We start from the raw sequence: 7,315 nt of genomic DNA, 5'->3' as shown, positions 1-7,315 counted from the left end.
GCAACCTCCTGATCCGCCCTGCTCTGTGCATGACGGGGCGGCGCCCCAACTCCCCAATCGGCCCTGCTCTGAGCCTGACCAGGGGCTGCACTTAGGGATTGGGCCTGCCCTCTGCCACCCGGGAGCAGGCCTAAGCCAGCAGGTCGTTATCTCCCGAGGGGTCCCAGACTGGGAGAGGGCACAGGCCGGGCTGGGGGACCCCTCCTCCCCCGCCCCCCGAGTGCACAAATTTTTGTGCACTGGGCCTCTAGTCCTATATAATAAAAGGCCAATATGGCAAATTGACCGAATGGCAAAACGACCGGTTGCTATGATGCTCATTGACCACCAGGGGGCAGACGCTCAACACAGGAGCTTCCCCTGGTGGTCAGTGCACTCCCACAGGGGGAGTGCCACACAGCCAGAAGCCATAAGCCGGGCTCAAAGCTGGTGAGTGCAGCTGCGGTGGCAGGAGCCTCTCCCACCTCCGCGGCAGCACTAAGGATGTCTGACTGCTGGCTTAGGCCCGCTCCCCATGGGGAGCGAGCCTAAGCCATAAGTTGAACATCCCCCAAGTGCTCCCGGACTGGGATAGGGTGCAGGCTTGGCTGAGGGGACCCCCCGCCCCACCGAAGTGCACAATTCTGTGCACCGGACCTCTAGTGTGATTATAAATATCCACCAAGCAAAGTGGAGGATGATGGAAGCACTCCAGCCAGAGGTGAGGGAGTGCCACATACATTAATAAAACCTGCATCTCCATTGTTACCACAGCAAAGCCATGGGTGATGCTGCCCAAAAGGCTGTAGTACTAAATGTACTATATATTTTCACTTTCTTGAAAGATCAGTTGTGTTCTAGCAAATGTATAGGAAATTAGGTCTGTGTTTTCATGTGTAATAATAATTGTTTGCAATTTTCTTGAGATTGGGTTGAGGGGGGAAGGAGGGAGAGGGTATATTATGTGGCCCCAAATGTTCTTGTTTTAATTTTGAGTTTGAATTTGTGGAAGTCATTTAATCTTCAGATTATTTTTTCTTTCTCCTTTTGTTTTTCTAAAACAGCATGGGAATGAAGGAGAGGTAGAAATTGATAGCACTTTTGGTGAAAGCCTTCTGTGAAGACTGTCAGAATCTATGGGGGAATTCATACATGAATAACTAATTTCCTAAGTTCCCAATTGTAGAGTTGGTGTGGCTGATACTAGTAACAGAAATATTCTACAAAGAAAGAGATCTTTCAAAAGACTAATATTTCTATAGTTCAGAGTGTAAATATTTTAACTTTTTAAATGTTATTTATTCTAGAGGTGAAATATTTTTGGATAGCAGAATTTTTTACATTTAAAGGCCAAATAAAAATTAATGAAATTTACATATAAAATTGAACATGTCTTTTAAAATTTTCTTAGAATTATTTATCAGTTCAAGTGAACACTTTTCTCCTTGCTTCCCTTTTACCTGCCTTTGAATACAAACATGAATAATAGTATGAGCTAATTATGTTTCTTTCTGGGTGGAACAGGGCAATGGATTATTTTAATCTCACATTTTAAAGGAAAAATAACATATTTTAACATATAATATAGCTACCTCTTTTATAACATTTTAGGCAAAAAAGGAAAAAGGAAGTTTTCCAACTGACTCTACACACAAAGACTTTAATTTGGATCTGGCTCAGGCAGATTCCTCACTGCTAGTCACTTAGCTAACCTCCAGAAATTTACTGTTATTTTAACAGTAATTAACCTAATGCTGTTAACATGATGTTGTAAGCATTTTATTCCAATTCTAATCATTACCCCAAATCACCCATTTGTCTTCATTGTCATTCATTTTTCATTGTGCAACTCTACAAAATATAAATTCTAACTTTCACCAACTTGTAAATGTCTGTCTATATCATGCTTTAATATAGTTTTGGTACTCCTAGAAAATAAGAAATTTGATCATAAAACTATCCAATAAAAGTAATTCATAGGCTGATTTTACTATATCTTTCTGTTAATCACTTATTTGGAGTAGGTGTTTTCTTAGCTATAACCTTGTTAAGAATTATTTAACTGGAAAAGTAATGTTCTGGTCTCTCTTTGATCTTCAAGTCAACTGGTTGCCACATAATTTCATAGAAGGCTCTTCTAAAGATGTAGAGAAATTTTATTTCTTTAAAAACATATTTAATGTTAATGAAAATATCAAGTATTATGTAATAAACTAAAAATAACTGAGTGATAAAATATTAAAAGCTAAGAACCACATGATTTCACTCATATGTGGGATCTAAAACTCATAGACACAGGCAACAGTATGGTGATTACCAAAGTGAAGTGGGGTGAGGGATAGTAAAAGGTAAAGGAGGCCAAATATTTGGTGACAGAAGAAGATTTAGCTTTGGGTGGCGGGCACACAATGAGATATACAGGTCATGTATCATAGAAATGTATCCTTGAAATCTATTTGATCTTATTAACCAATGTCACCCAAAAAAAATTAATTCAATTTTTTTAAAAAGCTAAACATTTGAACAGGAAGCTTCATTTTTTTTTTCAGAAACTACTTCATTTTTTCAATTCATCCATACTCAATCTCATAGTCAGAATCTCAAATTGTACTATTTTAAAGCATTTAATATTTTAACAATTCCTCTATGTATTTCACTATTTTTGTCATTAGCCTTTAGGACATGTTTTTCCTCTTTGGTGCAAACGTATTAATCCCATGGGGACTAAAGGATATTAGTAATGTTCATTTATAAAAAATAAGTCAAATGTCTGACAACTATGCGGAGACAGACAGGAAATGCCGAGGAAAGATTTAACTGTAAGAAAGACCTTCGTCCACATCACATTTTTAGTATTTGTCTTCTCATCTCAAGTTTGAGTTATGAATCTCCATTTCAAAAGTTGAGGTGAAATTTTATCATTTACTTTTAAAAAAATCTCTCACAAACTCAAAACTGAAAATTAGAAACACGAAGAGGGATAAAAATGTTAGCTAATTTTTTTTTTCCAAGAACGCATACCAACACCAGTTGAAAAGTGAATGGAAAAATGCTCTCCCAGGCTTTCCCTGTTTCACAGGGCAAAGAACAAGGGAGTGAGGATGAAGCCCAGCTAGCTGATCTGCCACTGGGACACTATTAATTCGTTAAAATCCTAAATGCTACAAGCCATTTCCCTGATTATCTACTTGCTGAAAATTCTAATTATCTCCAGGAAAGACAAACCTGTTCCAGAGGCTGTTCATAGACAAATCTATTTCGTGACCATTCACAGAAATTCCATTGGCTGATACATAAAATGCCACAATTCTAATCAATGTCCAACTACCCAGAAAAGCAAAAGATCTCACACAAACTGAAATTTCTATTTAAAAATAAAATGTCAAAGGCAGAGTAAACATTTTCAAGGCTTTGTAGAGAAATATCCATTATTCTAATAGCTGATAGCAAGTGTTAATTATTGTATAGAAAAACTTAAAGCAGCTTTACAAACAATGCAATTATTTAGAATGCTTCTATGGGGGAGGGGGTGGTGGCATAGAAAAGGATGGCTTCATTTTAAGGCCTTTGCTCCAAATCTTTAATAAAGATTTGCAATGTTCAAATATTCAAATCCTCACCCAACCATACCCTATTTATTTTAACTTCCAAAAATGCACCTGAAATTTGGGGCTATTAAATAGTTTAAAGGCTATTATCACTAGAAATTAATTTCAGAGAAAATGTGGCTGGAAGAGAGTTTCTCCCCACATAACCTCAGAATTCTTATCGTTCTGTAACTGATATCCCTTTGCACATGTACATATATTAATGACTATCCAATAGAAATGGTGCATACTTTACAAATTTTAAATATATAAAAGTATATAATCACTTTTCTGTTTCAATGTATATTTATCATAATATGCATTTTTATAATTAATTTATTGGCAACATCTAGAGCTAGAAATAATAGAGAATCAGTACTGGAAATTTAATGTAGTAAAAATGAGGGACTTCTTAAAAATAAAATTAGATATGACTTACTTTTTTTTAATCCTCACTTGAGGATATTTTTTCCCCTATGATTTTTAAAGAGAGTGGAAGAGAGAGGGAAAGACAGAGAGAAATATCAATGTGAGATAAACACATAGATTGGTTGCCTCCTGCACAAGCCCTGACCAGGGCCAGGGATGGGGAGGAGCCTGCAACTGAGGTACATGCCCTTGTGCCCTTGACCAGAATTGAATCTGGGACCCTTTGGTCCCCAGGCCAATGCTCTACCCACTGAGCCGAACTGATTAGGGAAGATATGACTTACTTTTAAAGATGTCCATAAGGTTACTAACTTTCTAAAATCAGTGACATAGTTTTTATGATTTCCTTTACTCAGAAGTTATATTATAAACTCTGTAATGTATTATTTCACATATTAGAATCTTTTTAAATTCTGATTAACTATTTTCTAAAAAATTTATTTTAAATCTTGCACTAATAAAGATAATTCACCTTCAAGGAGATGATTTATTTATATATGGTCAATTTTTTAATTAAATTGATATAATCAATTAAGATTTTTTTCTTTCAAAATTCAAGTAAATTCTTGAAAAAAATCAGGATTAAAATTTGAAGTTGTAATTTATATTGTAAACAGTTTATTTCATCAAAAGTCAAGAAAGTTCAATTGTATTTTTCTATTAAAATTACATCTGTAAATTTTACTCTAAATTTTTTCATTTCAACCTAAAATATGGCTTTTGCACTGGAAACCTGACTAGCATGGTAATCTGTGATGATAGAAAAGACGGAGTGCTTATCTTTGGAGTGTGAGGGCCATGGAGTTGACTAGAAATGGACACTGAGGGAGCTTTCTGGAGTGATAGAAATATGTTATATCTCTATATCTTCTATTAGGTGATAGTTACATGGGAATACTCAATTTTCTCCTTTTTAAATAAAAAAATGTTTTTATTGCTTTTTGTTTTAGAGAGAGAAGAAGGGAGAGGGAGAGATAGGAACATAGATGAGGGAGAAACATTGATGAGAGAGAAACATTGACTGGCTGCCTCCTGTATGCCCCCTACTGGGGATCCAGCCTGCAACCCAGGCATGTGCCCTGATCAGGAATTAACCAGTGACCTCTTGGTGCATGGGATGACACTCAACCAACTGAGCCACACTGGCTGGGCATGGGTGTACTCAATTTTCAAAACTCACCAAACTGAACACTTAATATCTACGTATTTTATCTTCAGTAAATTGTCAATTTTAAAAATATTTCTTTTTTTTTTCCACTGAAGAAATAAAAGGAAAATAGGTGAAGGTATAAGAAAACAATTTCAGTGCATTATAAGGAAATTCTAAACTTCATAGTTTTCAAATGTGGAATAAGCTATTTCATTAAAAAAATAAATTTATTATATCTGAAAATATTCAAACAAAGTCAGAAAGGCCAACTGTTAGACATTGTCTGGTACAAACACCCAATACAAAAATTATTTCTAAAGCATTATTTTAAACATTTTCATTAATCAGTGGCTGTGATATCCTAAGTTAACAAGGTTTTATTGAACATAGTCCATTTTTCACTTCTCATTTCTTTCACTTCTAATTCAACAGTGTTTGAGAATACTGAAGGAGCAAGCACAGCAAACAGGTTAAAGCTTATGGTATAAGATTGAGTGTTTAGAGTACTGTGCCGAGTAGGCAGGAGTATTGTCATTTTTATTGTCATGCGTATAAGAGGGGAGGGAGTGACATAAGTACCAGGAATTTGCCATCACAGAGGTAGAAAATATGTGTGGAGTTGTAAATCAGTTTTATTGTCACTGATTTACTCTCAGTGAATGATTCAGAGACTGAGGACTGTGTAGACCATGAACCAATAGACAATAAATTAACAGAGAAACAAAACAAGGAAGAGAAAAAAAAAGATATATGAGAGGAAGATTAGTATCTAAATACACAAAATTTGTTTTGGGCTAATTTTTTTTTCATACTTCCCAGATTTGGACAATCTGGAATCTTTAAACAATGTAAGAAATAGGTTTTTGTTTGATAGCTAAACATAACCAGATTGAAACAGCCTGGATTTCCAATTCATAGAAGTGAAAATATTGTAATGGTACTTTTCTACAATAGATTGAAAGTGCAAAGATGCCAAGTAAAGGTTTATAAGAGGGTAAATCTTGTAGCAACCAAGTTGAACTTACAGGATTGGAAATACACTTAGGAGCCTTGTAAGGCACAGCCTTCTCCTCCCCTGCCTCATACAAAGTGACCAAACACTTTAAATATGTAACGTGTAACTTCCAGCTGAATAAAAGCTTAACCCAGCTCCTCCTGGCTCCGCCAGAAGGTCAGTTCCTTGGAAAGAGCGCACCCTCAATAGTGATGAAGCTCCAATTGGAGCCTCAAATGTGATAATACACAAGATGTTCTCAAAACAAGGCCAATCACCAAACTGGGAGCTCGACTAATTGGTTGAGGATGTTTTCTGATCTGGTCATCCCTTGGCAGACAGAACAAAGAGAGACCAAGAAAGAAGCCCGGTGGCCAGAACACAAGAGTAGGGAGTTCTGGGGTCTGCTCTCCCTTTGTGTGGGTCCCTGGACAATTCCTTGAACCTCACCTTATTTGATTTTACCATAAATGTAACTAAGACTCTGCATACTTCCTACAATGTTTCCCCGAAAATAATACAGGCAAAAGTATGAATGTTAAAAACAAGGAAGAAAAAACCCACTATACTAAAACATCGTTTTCTTCAACAACTTTCTACTTTCTCTTCAATCATCATGCAGAGTCACTTTCATAGGGATGATGTTTTTATGGGATAAAGAACCACTGACAGTTGAAGCTCAGGGGTCAGGACACTTTCATGACAAAAGGCAGCCTAGGAGCAAATCTACCTGCTCAAAGCCTTATTTCTTACTGTTGACCTCAAAGTTAGGGATTTAGTGAGCACTCCAGAGCAGAGATGTAGCCAGGTTAGAAATCAGCCTTAGTTTAAATGAGTGCTAGAATATTTATGAATAACCAACATGAAAGCTAGACAGAAAAAAAAGTTTCAAAATTTTAGATAATTTAAAATGAGGGTATTTAAGGATTAATGCTCTAAATAATTAATGAAAATCAGCAATTCCTACCAGTCTGTGGGTTTCTTTAGGTTGGATATCACATCTATCTTGTTTCCCCTGATTTCCTCAATTCTACAATGGTATCCTATACAAGAGGCCCGGTGCATGACATTCATGTACTGGGTGGTGGGGGGGGGGTGAATCTCAGCCTGGCCTGTGCCCTTTCGCAGTCTGGGACCCCTTGGAGGATGTCCGCCTGCCTGCCTGCCAGAGGTGGG

The sequence above is a fragment of the Myotis brandtii genome, unplaced genomic scaffold (assembly GCF_000412655.1).
Source record: "Myotis brandtii unplaced genomic scaffold, ASM41265v1 scaffold151, whole genome shotgun sequence".
Lineage (NCBI taxonomy): Eukaryota > Metazoa > Chordata > Mammalia > Chiroptera > Vespertilionidae > Myotis > Myotis brandtii.
Note: the sequence above shows the minus strand (reverse complement) of the source record.